This window comes from Macaca thibetana, chromosome 4 (genome assembly GCF_024542745.1).
Source record: "Macaca thibetana thibetana isolate TM-01 chromosome 4, ASM2454274v1, whole genome shotgun sequence".
Taxonomy (NCBI): domain Eukaryota; kingdom Metazoa; phylum Chordata; class Mammalia; order Primates; family Cercopithecidae; genus Macaca; species Macaca thibetana.
The window spans coordinates 140,906,599-140,924,325 of NC_065581.1; the positions used below are offsets into that span (position 1 = coordinate 140,906,599).

The window sequence follows — 17,727 nt, forward strand, 5'->3', positions numbered from 1 at the left end:
AATGCAATCAGAAACAGTAAATATTTATTGTCTTGCTCCAACATGTTGTTAATTATTTTTTCTTATGTCAAAATATAGTCTGAAGGGAACCGATTGTCTGGACACCTTGGAGAATATCATCTTTGTTCACTATATTGATGGAACCATATCAATAACATCTCAGTCACTGAAACAGATGAGCAAAAGTAGCAATCAAATTGGAGGCTTGAGAAGACACATGTGGGAGGATAGGAGAAAAAACAACATAAAAATTGAGGAGCCCAACACATGAGAGAAGTGTGTAGGGGTCTGATGGTCTCTGACATAATGAAACATTTCCTTAAAGTAAAAAGCAAATTATTGCATCTTGCAACTGTCATTACCATGAAAAGTGAACAATACCTTATAGGCTACACAATCTTCTGAGCATAGCAAGTCCCATACTTGAGAATACTGCTCAAACTCATTTACCACATGACAGGAAGGGCTGTCAGCTTTCAGCAGGGTCTTAAACAGAACTAGGCTGTGGTATAAGTGGCTCTGCTCCTTGGGACAAAGAATTCGGAAAACATTATGATGCCAGAAACATCTTTGATGAGTAAGCCTAATTGCAGTTTATATAAAACCCAACAAGAAGAATCATAACATAGACTGCATGATCCTGGAGCAAAACCATACCATCTGCAAGACCATGCCAACATAGAGCTTCTGGCATGCTACTGGGATTTGGTAAAGATGAAGTTCCTGAACATAGGGTAGAGGTCACTATGCTGTCAGAACTATCCATCATAATTTAGTGTCTATCAGAACTACTGAGTCATAATTCAGGTGTACCCAGAAACAATTTAATGTAACATAGAAATGGCATTTCAGGGATCGGGCATAAGCAAGACCAGAGGTTCCAAATAAGATGCAGGAGTCATTGTATTAGACCCCCATGCCATCCACCATTAGTGCACCAATGCCTCTCAATTCATATGGCTGAATGGGAGGGAGGTCCTGACAGAAGAAGAAAACATTCAAGCTTGAGCCATGCATCGATCAGCTTAGTGCGTGAATATAAGAAAAAAATGGGCATTGACAACTTTAGAGCTCCGCTAAAGGGTGACTGGTAAATATAGTGGAGAGGGGCAATTCTCCAATGGTTAACATGTCTTCAATGCATCTGGTTGTCCATTTTGTTTGGAAATAAAAGTGGCCTTAGGTGAGAACTTAGACTGACTCACAGACATGGTAAAAGGCTTAGCTGGTTGATTAGGGATCTGGAAGGAGAAGAGTTGAATGATGAGGGATAAGGGGGTCTGGATTGGTGGCATGTCAATGACTACATGAGAGTAGGCACGATATTTAAAATCTTAATATTGATAATAACATGCACCAGAAGCACCTGCCAAGAAGACAGAAGACTCAGCATCAGCCCAAGTGCTAGTCTTACATGTCTGTAAATGTACATGGGCCCATTTACAAAAATTATCTAGTTACTGCCCTCATCAACTATTCAACCTGCTAGAAACAGAAAATACTTAATGCCCAATATAGCACTAAACCTTGAAGGGACATACCAGAGATAAGGTGGAAAGTCGACTACATTAGACCCCTTCCACCTAGAAGGGGTAGTAATTCTATGTTTTGTTTATTTATCACTACACAGAAAACCATCTCTAGTGGCTTAAAATGACAACACTTGCTTTGCTCATAAATCAGCAACACTTCTCTGCTTCACTGCACATGAGCCAGAGCAGCTCAAAGGCTGGGGAATAGAATCGTCTGAAAGTGTACTGCTCAATCTAATGGCTGGAAATAGATACTGGCTCTCAGCCGGGACTTCAGCTGAATCTGTGGGCAAACTCCTCCATGTGGACCTTTTCAGAGCATAGTGGTGGACTCTAAAGATATGTGTCCCAAACACAAGAGAGAGCCAGGCAAGAACTGGATCACCTTTTCTAATCTAGCTTTGTAAGTCACATAACTTCACTCCTGCCAGTGTCACTAAAAGCAGATGACTAAAGCTATACCATATTCAAGAGAAAGTATATTAAACTCCACTTTTTGGTGGAGGAGTGTTGAGGAATTTTTGGATACATTTTAAACTACTACATTTGTCTTTATTGGAATTAATATATATCATGGTATGGATTATTCTTTTCTGCCTGCAGAAACTCTGCAGAACTAGAGTCTAGAGATTTAGTGTTTGATCCATTGACATACGATTCTGCATAAAGTCATATTATAAAAATTGACTTACTTTAGAGAAAAGGAGGGGTAGAGGTGGGTATGAACCATGAGATTCATGGCTCTATCATATACTGACCATTCATAAGCTTCCAGCTTTACATAGTGAAGAAATTGCCTGTTTCAGGCACAATTATCCAAGTGTGATCTTAGATGACACCCAGAAAGGATGACAATATATAGACGAAATCAATTACTAGTATATGGCACTGTGTGTCCCTGCTAGGTAGAATACATGTGTCTAGAAACTAAGGAGTTGAAGTAGGAATGGACCTGCTTACAATCATTAGTAGAGAACCATTTGGAGAAATTTCTGCTTCCCATCTCCATAATTCTAGGCTGTCCAGATTTCCATGTCTTGATTCTGAGAGAGAACATACTTCTACCAAGGGACAAAGAAGTGTCTCATTATATCTCAAAATCTAGGTTTTGCCCAGTAACTTAGGACTTCTCATTCTAAGAGACTACCAAGCAAAAAGAGAAGTCTGCATCCTGGAAGGGCTAAATGACATTGATCATTAGGAGAAGGTGAAACTGATATTACACAGTGGATCAAGGAATCATATTCTCAGTTTGGAAACTAGGTGATCCACTTGGACATTTCTTGGTATGCACTTGCCCAATTTTAATGGTAAGTAGAAAAGTGCAGCAGGCGTGGCCCTAGAAAAGGATGGTAACAAGAGGATCAGACTTCTCAGGTATGAGGGTCTGAGCCACCTCATCTGGCAAGTTACCTAGACTTTCAGAAGTACTAATGTAGAGTGAATGGAATTCAGGACTAATGGTGAAAGTTATGGTCTTGAGACCAGCTGCAGCAAAAGGGGCTTAAGTCTATCCCATTAACTTTTTTTCTTGCAAGTTTTGCCCAGGTAAAACAGGACCAGTAGAATCTCAGCGCAGCTCTTCTGTAACTTACTATATAAAGCAGGAACTGGACTATAGCAGATACTGTGGTGTACCACCTAGATTCATCTGTCCTACCTTAGGACTGAGCACTCATTCTCCAGCTGCTTGGTTTGCTAGAAATTGACTCGAGGTCATGTCTGCTCTCTATGGGCAGCTCACATCTGATGATTGGTTCATGCAGAAATATAAATGTCTAGGTTTCTTGTCCAAATCAAGACACTGATGAAGGGCCATCCCACCCTGAGTCCTTTGTAGAATGATCTGAGACACAGTTCTCTACCCAAATTTGCTTTTTAGGATCGTCCTCAGGTGTTAATCCTGCATAGAAATCTTCAGAGCAGGCTTCCAGCAGACCCTATCTGAGATGAGTCAAGGGAACAAGAAGATAGAAGAGGAGATAAAGCTCAGGGACCAGAAGAAATACCATACTTTTTCAACATGTATATGGCCCACATTCCTTTTTCAAATTTTTATATCTCTATAGTTGAAATACAGTTTATAATTCATGTGATAAACAAGCCTTGTGTTACAGTTTGATTGGCGTTTTCTTTTTGTTGTAGTATATAAATTAATGACATTTTACATTCAAAACCCAGATTTGACTTAAAAAACAAAAACAAAAACAAAACAAAACAAGCAGGAAGAGGTTAGAATTTGGATTTTCTAGATATTTAAGTAATTTTAAAGGCCTAATAGAGACCCTAAGGACAGTGGGAAGGTATTTAAGAGAAAAAGCCTGACATCATACGGTTTCCTTCTGAAAAGACCTCTGAATCTAGTGTATGAAGAAATAATGATAAGATATGTAACCTCATGAGCAGGCCCTGTGTAGTCGTCTACCCAAAGCAGATGACAGTGTTTCATGGAGATTAAACAAACAAACAAACAAACAAACAAACAAACAAAAAACTGGATAGATTGAGAGATTTGAGAGACATTTAGCAGATGAAATCTGTAGTACTTAATTTTAGGATGAACATAGGGAGTAAAAAGTGACTCTGGCTTTTAAATCAGCAACCAGGTGATTGGTGGTATCATCCATGAGCTAGGAAACACAGAATGAAAACCAAGGAAGGTTTCTTTAGAGGGGAAGTGTAATGTGAAAATCGGGAGTCATTTGTTTCACACTTTAACTTTGGAGATGTCATTAGCTATTGAGAAGAGCTGTCGAGCAAAATGTTATATGTGTGATTCTAGGATCTGAAGAAGTGTATGCCTGAGATACAGTTTTGGGAACCATTTGAATAGATTAATAAGCAGTAATTGAAGCTCCAGATATGGATGGTATCACACTGGATAGTGTGAATAAAGGAAGGCCTAGGAGCAAGCCTTTATTAACTCCACGATTTAGCAGCTGGGTAGTAAAAATACATTTATAAAAGGATACTTCAGAGAAGCATTCACAGAGGAAAAACAGATGGCTGTTGTGTCCCAGAAGACAAGGAAAGAAAGTGTTCCAAGGAAGAGGGTGTGGGAACTGGTGTTGAATGATGCTGATACAGCAAGTAAGACAGGGACTGAAAAAATGTTATTTAGTTGGTGACAGGGAGGCCATTGGTAATACCGTCAAGAGCTGTTTGCTGGAAAGGGAAGGCTGCATGCTGCATGAAAGCAGGCTAAGCAGTGAGAACATATGAGGAAATGGTCACAGATTCAGCTGCAAAAGGTGGAACAGAGAGGATGACAAGTGAAAGGTAGTAAGCCCTGAGTTTTTGTTTTGTTCATAATGATCTCTCTCCTTTCTTTTCTGTATCTTTCTCTAGCTCTCAGAAGGAAGCACATTTAAGAGTCAACAGAAAAAAACTGAGTTTAAGTTAGAGGTTGAATAAACAAAAGACAAAAGGAATAATTGATAATAAAAGTAAGGATCCTAAATTACCCAGAATGACATTTTATCTTCCACATGGAAGAATATAGCAATGGGTTTGAATAGTCTGTTCCCTCTTTTCTAAAACGGAGTGGGTGTAGTGTTTATAAGTTGAAGTGTTTGAGAAAAAAAAAAACAAACAAACAAACAAAAAAAAAAACACTACAGAAGTAAAAATAAGTTAAAATTAAATTCTGGAGATTTTTAGATAATTATTGCAGCTTGGTGCTGATTATCAAGCTAAATTTTGGTTTTCTTTCTCAGATTACAATTTATGTCAGATTTTACAATAATGATGAAAACAATGACAAGCTGTGTGTTGAGAAAGCCATTTCTGTAAAATTTTCACTCACTGGATAATCATATGTGAAGCCCAGGCCTAAATGCTCTCATTAAATATGATGCCAATGGGCTTTCTTGCCATTCCACGTGCCTCTGTATTTCCAGATATAAGGAACTGCCAGTTAAAATTATACAAATAATAACTACTGAGAAAATCAGAACTTACCATCAGACCGTTACCTGGGGTTAACAACAACAACAACAAAATAGATCAGTACATATTCCCTATAATTCAGCTACTATATCCTATGTGTTGAGGAAATTATTATTCATTATTCAAAACCCAAGTCAAGCATCATTCCACTAGACTACTTCCTTAACCTCACCTCCAACTCTATGCACAAAGCACATGCCTTACCTCATAGCACTTAACCTCATGAATGGCAGGTTTCTATTCTAAGTTTCTAGGATTAGACTGTGAGCTCTATGAGGAGGAACAGCTTTTGATTCAACTTTGCATATTCACAGCACCTAACTCTTGTTCCAAATTGTTGAATGAGATAAGTAGAAAAGACAGAGAGAGACGAAAGAAAATCAGGAGAGAAAGGAAAGAAGAAAGAATGGAAATGAGAAGGTGATAAAGGAAGGATGGAAGGAAGGAAGGAAGGAAGGAAGGAAGGAAGGGAAGGGAAGTAAAAAAAAGTAAAAGAAAGAATAAAACGAAATAATGTAGCATCACAGAACATAACGCCTTGTGATCAAATAATTGGCAAAAATAAAACTTGTCATTATCTACTTGGTCAAACTGACAAATGTTCTTAACTAAAAGGCAATGATTCCTTAATTCAACAAATATATATTGAGTACCTATTCTGTGCCAGGCATGGGTCCACTGGATGGTATATTATAAATAAGAAAAAAAATTCCCTACCCTTTTGGATTTCACTTTCTAAGGTAAGTCATCTTAATGCATTAGTTATACAGTATGATCTAAGTTGTTAAGTGTTATGGAAAAATATACAGCAGAGCCACCTGGACTGACAATGCAAGGGTGAAAGACTGAAATTTTAAAATAGGTGGTTAGGGTAAGATTCACTAAAAAGACATTTGACTCAGAGTCATGCATATGTTCTAGAGGAAGGGCATTCCAATGAGAGAAACCAATAGTGAAAAAGCTCTGAGACAGTGTGTGCCTGGAGTGTAGAAAGCCAGGATGGCTAAAAGCAGAGTGAAGAGAGGTGAGAAAGGTGATGGGGAGAGGAGGCAGCTCCAGCTCATGGAAAACCGTATAGCCATTGCAGACTTTTTTTTTTTTTTAATTTATTTATTATTATTATACTTTAAGCTGTAGGGTACATGTGCATAACGTGCAGGTTTGTTACATATGTATACTTGTGCCATGTTGGTGTGCTGCACCCATCAACTCGTCATTTACATCAGGTATAACTCCCAATGCAATCCTTCCCCCCTCCCCCCTCCCCATGATAGGCCCCGGTGTGTGATGTTCCCCTTCCTGAGTCCAAGTGATCTCATTGTTCAGTTTCCGCCTATGAGTGAGAACATGCGGTGTTTGGTTTTCTGTTCTTGTGATAGTTTGCTAAGAATGATGGTTCATATGGAACCAAAAAAGAGCCCGCATCTCCAAGACAATCCTAAGTCAAAAGAACAAAGCTGGAGGCATCACGCTACCTGACTTCAAACTATACTACAAGGCTACAGTAACCAAAACAGCATGGTACTGGTACCAAAACAGAGATATAGACCAATGGAACAGAACAGAGCCCTCAGAAATAATACCACACATCTACAGCCATCTGATCTTTGACAAACCTGAGAGAAACAAGAAATGGGGAAAGGATTCCCTATTTAATAAATGGTGCTGGGAAAATCGGCTAGCCATAAGTAGAAAGCTGAAACTGGATCCTTTCCTTACTCCTTATGCGAAAATTAATTCAAGATGGATTAGAGACTTAAATGTTAGACCTAATACCATAAAAATCCTAGAGGAAAACCTAGGTAGTACCATTCAGGACATAGGCATGGGCAAAGACTTCATGTCTAAAACACCAAAAGCAACAGCAGCAAAAGCCAAAATTGACAAATGGGATCTCATTAAACTAAAGAGCTTCTGCACAGCAAAAGAAACTACCATCAGAGTGAACAGGCAACCTACAGAATGGGAGAAAATTTTTGCAATCTACTCATCTGACAAAGGGCTAATATCCAGAACCTACAAAGAACTCAAACAAATTTACAAGAAAAAAACAAACAACCCCATCAAAAAGTGGGCAAAGGATATGAACAGACATTTCTCAAAAGAAGACATTCATACAGCCAACAGACACATGAAAAAATGCTCATCATCACTGGCCATCAGAGAAATGCAAATCAAAACCACAATGAGATACCATCTCACACCAGTTAGAATGGCGATCATTAAAAAGTCAGGACACAACAGGTGCTGGAGAGGATGTGGAGAAATAGGAACACTTTTACACTGTTGGTGGGATTGTAAACTAGTTCAACCATTATGGAAAACAGTATGGCGATTCCTCAAGGATCTAGAACTAGATGTACCATATGACCCAGCCATCCCATTACTGGGTATATACCCAAAGGATTATAAATTATGCTGTTATAAAGACACATGCACACGTATGTTTATTGCGGCACTATTCACAATAGCAAAGACTTGGAATCAACCCAAATGTCCATCAGTGACAGATTGGATTAAGAAAATTTGGCACATATACGCCATGGAATACTATGCAGCCATAAAAAAGGATGAGTTTGTGTCCTTTGTAGGGACATGGATGCAGCTGGAAACCATTGCAGACTTTTACTAGCAGGAGATGGAAGCCTTTGAGGGTGTTTAGCAGAGCAGTGACATGTTCTGGTTTAAACTTTCAAAGAATCTGCATTTAAATGAACTGCTGCATTAGAATAGAAGCTGGGGGCCAGTGAGAGGCCAGGCAGGAGATCCTGGTGGCCTGGACTGGGTTGGCAGCAGTGGAGGTGAGAAAAGTGGTGGGATTCTGGGTGCACCCTGAGGACAGAGGCAAAGGGATTCGCTCTAGGATTGGAGTGGGCTGTGGGAGAGAGAGACGCCAAGAGAAAGTTCAATTTGACTAAATTCCAGTTCCGGGATTGCAAGTCCTATTCAAATACGTTTCTATGTTCTCAAAGCATTCATATATGAATAAACACAAACTTGAAATTCTTTTTATTCTCACCTATTGATATTATGAATTAGATCAGTTTTCAAGTTCATGTATCAAAAACATGGTATTTTATGACATCGTAATGATAGAAAAATAAGCATTTATAAATTATGTGAGGGCTGCTTTAATCGGAAAAGTCCTCATTTCTGGTGTATCTTACTTCATGTTTAGAGTAAGGAGCTGAGAAAGGCATCTGAGCTAATATTAAGAGAAGAAACAATTGATATTACAGAGGGTCTTTTGTGGCTTGTTTTAATGAATAACATTTTGTCATCAAGTGAAAGTATACAGACTACAAATCCATACAATACACAGCATATCACTTCCATCAGTGTACCATAGAAGCCTTTAAGGCAGACAATACTTCAGCTGATAAAGCAGAAAGACAAAGCTACATGGATTAAAAATTAAAATCTGCTGGTTTACTGTCCATCATTTATTCTCTATATCGTGGTTAGCTTAACTTTAAAAAGTAACAAAGCAAATATTTCTTCCATAGAGCACTTTACATTGGGGATTTTGAATTTAAACGTTATAAAGAAACTACTTATATTTAATCTAGTATTTTTCTTTTAGAATTTGTATTTCTGAAGAATATATTTCCAAGAACCCAATAATACTGTGTCTCTTTGGACTATAGAATGTTAGGCTTTTAGACTTTTTAATATAAAGGATTAGGTAAGCCTATGAAAGAAGCATTTGAGAAAAATATAACACTTTGTTACTATTTTGATCTCAATGACATAAGTTGTATACTCACAAGAAGTTCAGAAAAACTATCCAGCAAAGACTTCCTTTAAGTCTGTTTCCTCAGTGATATGTCTCCTAATACCAACATGAGCTCTGGAGCCAAACCTCTTGGGTTCAAATCCTGGCTCAGTCCCTTACTAGCTGTAAGACTGTGGGAAGTGCATTTAAAGTCTCTGTGATTCTGTTTGCAGGTGTATAGTAAAGGGATTAATAAAAATACAGCATTATTGGATTGTTGTGAGAATCAAAAGATTTAATACATATATAGCATTTAGAACTATAGCAAACAAAAACAGCCATTTAACATTAGCTGTGATGGTTGTGGAGAATACTTATCAACCGTGCTTTTCCTTTCCTGTTTTTTATGGAACCTTATGAGTGTATCTGACTTCCCGGGGCCAGAAGCAGAGCTTTGAAGACTTCTGTTCCATACAACTTAATGATATACCAAGACCTCTACAGTCTTGCCTCTGACTTTCTTTTGATTTCTCAAACATTCTAGCTAGCGATTTCTTGTCTAGGAACGCACCTTCTCAAGATGTTTGCATGCCATATTCCTTCTAGTTATTCAGATTTCAGCTTAAAAGTCATTGCCTCGGAAAAATGTCTTTGACTTCAAACTAAAATCAATAACCACTCTCCTTTAGCTCACTCTGATTAGTTATCTCAAAATATTCGTGATTTTCTGAAACTCTTCATGATAATTATTTTTATTTCTGTTTCTTTTGATTAATAAGTAACTCTACTCAAGAATAGTGGCTGCATATAATATTTACTGAATAAGTATTTGCTGAATGAGTAAAATAATAAGTTAAAACTCAAAATTTGTATTGTCTTAGCTTCAAATTCTCTGACCATCTTTTGCATACTTCATTCTATAAGCCATCTCACTGACCCACTACATGACCCTACGAGGCATGGCTTGGGCAGCCTCAAAGCTTATACTGCCATTAAGGAAAGATCTCACAGTGTCAGAAAGACTGGTAGCCAGCAACTGGCATCATGCTCATATAAAAGAAACATTTTTTGCTCAATATTTCACTAGACTGAATGTTTAGACAATTTCTAAAGAGAAGTTAAAATTTCCTAATGCAATGAAGCAATCTGCCTATGTAGTGCCAGTAGAAAGGCAAACAAAATATCTAGCAGCTCAAAAATATCTTCTCATTAAATGCCCCAAATTTCCCACATGTCCACAAAATACCTACTACTGTCTTTTGGAACTAACATTCCAAAGACTACAACTTGAGAAATGATGAAATAGATAAGGTGCATTTGAAATCATCTACAGATGATTTTGAATACAACATAAATACCAAATACTAAACTTCCCACTAGAGATTTTAGAAATACATTTACCTAGCTCAAAAAAGCAAATGTTAAGTGTGTCTTTTTAAAAAAATAACCTGACCCATATGAAATGTACTGATGTGTGTCCCCTGCAAAGCCCCTTCCCACTGAAAATAAATGTCCCAAATAAAAGAGGCATATAATATATTAGAATTTACATTTCTGTTTCTCTGATTCAGAGGAAATCAGCAAGAGCAATTGCCAGCCCTATGCTGTGTCCATCCCCACCTCTCCACCTTTTGTTTTCCTGGAGAACACAGCAAATGCAATAGATCAAAGTCTGTTTTCTCTGTGCACATAGGGAGCTGGAAGGCTGTACGCTCACTGCCACTGCATCAGATGGATAATGACAGATGTAATGTCTATAGCATTTCAGTAGATGAGGGATTTTTTTTGCCTTATCCTATGAAAATGGATGACAGTGAATTAGTGTACTGCATGCACAGACTGCCAAGAGGAATATACCACCAGCCGGAGCAGCAAAAACAAACAATCCCAAATGCTTTTGTGGTTTACAAGTGGTCATTTTTCAAAGACGATGCACGTGGATAGAGAGGAGAGGCTCCTGGCGAATGGAAGAAAACTAACGCTGTTTCACAACATTTCTGGGAAGACACTTCCATCAAATATTCATGGTAGCCTCTTGTCTATATGAGCCTGGTTGATAGAATAATAGTGCTGATTCACCTGGCACCAAATCTCAGCCCCTTTCCCATTCCTCAGCTAGTAAATCTTGGCTGTCAGTGATAGGCGCTGATGGGAAATGATAGCCTTATTGAGCTGCCTCATGAACTGTAACTCATTTGTTCTCAAGACCCAGACTGACAGCCCTTGCATTTCTCCCTTCCAGCAAAATTGAGCATAAATCACTTTATCATTTTTCCACATGACAGTTTATCAGAATTCTGGAATTCTATATGAAGTCATAGGGGCTGGTGACAGAAAATGAGACAACTTCTATCCTGTAGCTGAGGACTGCCCCTCCAAAGGCAGCAATGCCACCATAAAAATACCAATGAGATTCAACTAAATACAAATTCTACCCCGTTTGAAAGACACAGCATTAGCTTTCTTTTCTCTAGAGTTTTCTGCATGAGAAAGAGGGGGAGAGCGAAGTTATGGAATATAATTATGCCTTTTTTCTAACAAGCAAGTGGAAAAAGTGGTCCAGTCCAATTCAATGCTTCCACTGCCTAATTTCAGTGCCGGTGTCTTCTGAGAGTGAATAGTCAGAATGGTGGGGGCTGATATTGAGGCCATACCAGGTTTTCTCCAAAGTCGATTAAACTAATTTAGCATAACCTGACAGTTTGCCTTCCTTTCTTCAAAACATAGTTTACACGTGCACAGACTGTGTTTCCCAACTAGGAATACAAAGACAGTTGAGATGCCCTGACTGTTTAGAGGATCACAACTTCATGGATGTGTTGGGGTGAGCCAGGCAGGCCAATTCACAAGGAAGATGGTTCCTATAGTGTGCATGGGGAACATTAGTGCTTTGGAGACATGGAGGAGGAAGTGGTTGACTGTAGAGGAAGAAGCAGTCTGGAGAGACCTCTTAAGAGAGGTGACTGTGAAGTTAAATCTGGGAAGCTGATTCAGGGTTTCCACCAAGTGGACCAATGACTGTCTTGTGGGTGGCCATAGAGGCTGGAGGTCTAGTCAGTTTATTTCATCCTCATTTTAATCTAAACATAAGTCTTTCTCTACGTGGTGGTTCACTCAACCTTTACAATTTTATTTTATTTATTTATTTGTTTAGATTTTTGAGTCAGGTCTTGCTCTGCTGCCTAGGCTGGAGTGCAGTGACACAATCATGGTTCACTGTAGCCTCTACCTTTCAGGCTCAAGTGATCCTCCTGCCTCAGCCTCCTGAGAAGTTGTGACTTACAGGCACACCCCATTACACCTGGCTAAAGCTTTACAATTTTAAATAGAGTTCTCTAAAAACACTTAGTACTATCTAAGATTTAACATGCATACATTTGTACACTGAGGATCTATAAAAGCACTAGGTTCAGTTATGGAACAGAAAACACTGCACACATGTGGCTTGACAATAACATATCAGCGCCCATATTGCCTGCCTGTGAGGGGTATTACAGATTAAACTCTCTTTCACTGCTTATAGTACTGTCATCAACTTTTTAACTTTGAAATTCCCTGACTTTCTGACCCAAAATAAGGGGCCACATGACCATTGCATGGTTGATTCTGAAGCATGGAAGTAAATACACCGCTTTAATGTAGAAGACATGTACACAGTTGTGACACTTACAAGATCTCTTTTTTGAAATTTGCTTTTCTCACAGATCGCTATTCAAATTAAGAAGGGAGTTTAACAAAGTTTGTGTATTTCTAAAGGCCAAACAATGGCTTTTATTTCCCTTGTTTCCCAAAGTCTTCTTTCTGAACATTGATTCTGGCCTTTACAGATATATTTCAGTATCTGAACTATGTGAAATAACTATTTTTTCCTCTTGGTTTTTTTTTTCTTGTTGTTGTTGTTGTTGTTAGTAGTGGTGGTAGAAATATCTCTTTACATAAGCATTTATGGAGTTTCCAAGGTGTTATGTATAGATATTTAGATATATGAACACAATTATATATATGTGTGTGTGTGTGTGTTTTTGTGTGTGTTACAAACACTTAGAAAATGTCAAAATTTAGATGTGAATCTCTCAGATGGCAGTAGTACGTCCCATTTGCTGTTTTAATTAATTAAATCATTGGTTTAAATAAATACCTATAGGGCATATATTTTCCATAGAGGTGATATCATCCCAAGGAGGAAAAATTGGCTCTTGAGGGGGTTAAAATATCTTATTTCATATGTATAAAGCACAGATATACATATAGTATATATCTATGGTTTCAACTTTCATGGGAAAGGAAATTTTCATGGGACAATAATGGAAAACAAAATGTTGAGAACACTGGCATCAGGCATCTGTAATGGTATCAATGGTGGTAATTATTTTAAAATATGTCTTGAATAAAGTAATCTTGGTGACTGCTTTGGCTTTCACGGTTTTATTTTGATTTGCAGTGGAGTGATAGCAGTTTCAGTCATTTTTCCGAAGAGAGTGGAAAATAAGGTATAAATAGAAAGTCTACATGTGGGAATCTGGCCAGAGATATTGCAATGAGTAAATAAGAGAACAGGGACCAAGAAAAATCACTTATTCCATCAAACAAGCCCCTGGATGCAAAACAGTTGGCAGTTTCTGCTTCCCAAGCAACCTTTGCCTGTTACAAAGTGTCAGAATGAGCATCCCAATCCCACTGCAATCATATGCACTTTGTAAAATCTCTCTAGGAATTAGTGTCTCTAAAAATAGGCAATGAAGAAGTTATCTCATTCTAATTTATTGCCATTTTCACTCAATAAAGTTCCATTTAAATGTCTATGGAGGTCATGCATATTAGCAAGACATGAGCAGTTCTAAAAGCATGTCTGAATCATGCTGAAAATTCCTGACACCCAAGTAATTGAAAGCCTGTAAGGCAGTGTGTGTGTGTGTGTGTGTGTGTGTGTGTGTGTGTGTGTGTACGCGCGCGCGTTGCTCTGTACTTGAAAATGTATATGATGGTTGTAAAAGGTCCACACATTGGGAGGTGGAGTTTATGTCACCTCCTCTTGAACCCAAGAGTCTTCGTAACTGTTCTCAAGGAATACACATGGTGGAAATAACACTGCATGATTACTGAAGCCAAAAAGGAAATACATTTCCACCATTTTTTGAAATGCACATCTCCGTAGCTCTGAGCTGCCATGCAAGAATACCATCTGAAGCTACCGTGTTGGAAAAACCACAAGGAGATACTATAAAGAGATGGAAGGAGATACTGGGTTGTTTCAGCCCTGGCTGTTTGCATCTTATGAGCCCAGGTACCAGACATGTGAGTGAATGTGCCTTAGATGATTGCAGGCCAAGCCGTCCTCTGATAGCAACTACATGAAGGATTCAAGTGAGAACTGCCAAGCTGAACCCAGTCAACCTCCACAAGAGATAATAGTAAAATAATTGTTGTTACTGCAAATTACTAAATTTTGGAATTTGGGTATAGCTTGCTATATGGCAACATATGATAGGAACATGTGCTCATATGCACAAAGTGAGAATGATTCCATTATGACCAAATATTTCTAGAGAAACTTTTCAAAATAACTTGAGCTATTTTCTGGAATATCATAGCATGAAAGAGGACTTTATTTTTTTAATTGAACAGAACAATTCTCTATATTGTAAATTTCATCAAGGAATTATTCCAGTAATTCATTTTCCTTAAAAATAATCGCACTTGGTAATTTACATTACATATTTGGTATCTTGGGTTTTTGCAGAATTTTGAAATATTTGTCTTTACTGCACAGCTTTTTCCTTTGAAATCTTTCTCATATTTTTCCCCTTGACTTTTTTATTGCCTCATTTCATCTACCTAAATTTAATGTCTCTTTATTCATCTTATTCTGATCATGTTATTTCAGCTCTGTCCCCGATGCTATTTCTTTCTAGCATCTTGCACTTTTTTAAGTACCTTCAACTGATCACCCTGCCAGACTCCCCAACAATTCAGGATTGGCCCAAGGACGTGAAGAGACCTGGCAGCAAGGGCAGCAGTGGCTGCTAGAGACCAGCACAGTAAACCAGTGTCTGTGTCACCAGCGCCAGCACCAACCCATTAAAGTCCCCTGAAGTACTGCACTTGTTTATTGCCTCTTGAAGCCCCAGGGTTTCATTTCTTCATGTATTTATTTAGTCCTTCATTCCAGAACCCTATGAAAACCACCAACTACAAAGGCAAATACAGTCTTAGCAACAATGATAATAAGAAGAATAACAATCATAATAATATGACCCCAGTCTTCGAAAGATTCCATCCGGAGAGAGCCAACCACAGTGATGTTGATAGAACTGAGTGGCTAGCCACAACAGAAGTATTCATAAAGTACTATGGGAACACAGAGGAGAGACTTCTCACGTCAGCCTAGGGAGACTGAAGAAGTTATCTCAGCCAATGCAACATTGGAACTAATAAATAAGTAATGGAAATTCAAAAAGAAAAAATATAGGCCAGGCGCAGTGGCTCACGCGAGTAATCCCAGCCCTTTGGGAGGCTGAGGCAGGTGAATCATCTAAGGTCAGGAGTTCAAGACCAGCCTGACCAAAATAGTGAAACCCCGTCTCTACTAAAAAAAAAAAAAAAAAAGAATAGCCAGGAGTGGCGGTGGGCACCTGTGATCCCAGCTACTGCAGAGGCTAAGGCAGGAGAATTGCTTGAACCCAGCAGGTGGAGTTTGCAGTGAGCCGAGATCCCGCCATTGCACTCCAGCCTGAGTAACAAGAGTGAAACTCTATCTCAGAAAATTAAAATAAAAAAGAGAAAAAGTATGAGTTCACATGCATGAGAACAAATGGATATCAATGTTCACATTCAGGAAATAGAAAGTAGCTAGTTCTGCTGAAACTGCAGATACAGCCATGTCCCATGAGAACAAGTAAGTAAGGGCTGGGTGATTAAAAACTCTGCTATGTGGCCAGGCATGGTGGCTCACACCTGTAATCCCAGCGCTTTGGGAGGCCGAGGCAGGAGGATAACGAGGTCAAGAGATCGAGACCATTCTGGCCAACATGGTGAAACCCCGTCTCTACTAAAAGTACAAAAATTAGCTGGGCGTGGTGGTGCTTGCCTGTAGTCCCAGCTACTCGGGAGGCTGAGGCAGGAGAATTGCTTGAACCCAGGAGGCGGAGGTTGCAATGAGCCGAGATGGCGTCACTGTACTCCAGCCTGGGCAACAGAGGGAGACTCCGTCTCAAAAAAAAAAAACAAAAAACAAACAAACAAAAAAAACCCTGCTTTCCGTATTCTTTACCCCTCTTATACACACCCCACATCAGCACATGGGCAGACACATGCATACACAGAGATGCACATACCTTTAGTCTTGATGTATCAGTTAGTGTTCAAATTCATTTGGTAATACCAGAGAATCAAGTTACAAAATCCTGTATCTAATCTTGGAAAAGATATATCTCCTTCTTGCTATCTTTTCCAGAGAAAAGATATTGTCCCTAGCCTTAAATAGTTCCTCAGGTTCTCTGAGAATATCTTCTGAATGATTAACTCACTCTACACTTATGAAGGATTTCCTAATATTTTGCTTCTGTTTTTCCCTGCTGTAGCTTTTACTTAGGCTGCCCTCACTGACAAATGAGAATCATCAACTCCTAACTTATTTATAACATCCTTTTATATATTTGCAGGAGAGCTCAGGGAGCAATTCAAACAGAAATGCAGCTGCTTTCAGTTCCACTAAATAAAAAACCAAGCATACTTAGTTTGGTCTCTCAGATATGGCATCTCAGCCCAGAGATATTGTTAACAACGAGTTGTATATAGTATGGAAGAATCCTAGTTATTTCCAGCAATCTGGGGTTTGGATGAAACATGCCTCCAGTTCTTCAGTGGTATTTTCTATTTTGTAAGAAGTACTCATTCCATGAAAAGCTATGTTTAAAAACTCAGTTTATGGTACTTAGAGATGGAAGGAGTGGAAGGAATTCCAGAATGAAAGATTTTTAAAAACAACAAAATTTCTGAGTAGTGACTAGCAATTGAAAACCCACTGGATCTAATTTTTTGGTTATTCACGGAGATAAAGAGGAGGCATTCTGCTGAGCTAAAGAGAACTAGAGTGGCACAGAACCTGGACCAAAAGTAAACAAGAAAATACCAAAAATGTCTTTAGAGTGTTAGAAAAATCTGTCTTTGACATTCCATTTTCTTGAAGTAAAACCGAAGTAATACTTAATTTTGAATAAATTCTTAAATTGCCAGCATGTAGCTACGTCAAATACAAAGATTTTGTAGCCCCCAAATGACCTATTTCCATTGTTTCATGACACTGAAAGGAGAAATAGACTTCCATTACATCAGGGAAATATGTGGTCTATAAGACCAATGAGGAATCAGTTGCCTCTTCCTACATATTAAGCATAGCTAATAACTAATTCTTAGATCATATTTCAGGCAACTCTAAGAGGTTTACAGGGATTAACTCATTTAATACTAAAGCAAAACAACAAGCTATGCAGTTGATACTATTCTTTATCCAAATTATTCAATAAAACAGAG

General features: G+C 38.5%; 1 protein-coding gene across 2 annotated transcripts in view; it reads right to left on the minus strand.

Moving 5' to 3' along the window:
• NKAIN2 (sodium/potassium transporting ATPase interacting 2) overlaps positions 1 to 17,727 on the minus strand; it is a 1,020,196-nt gene that overhangs the window by 386,357 nt on the left and 616,112 nt on the right. The window lies entirely within an intron of this gene.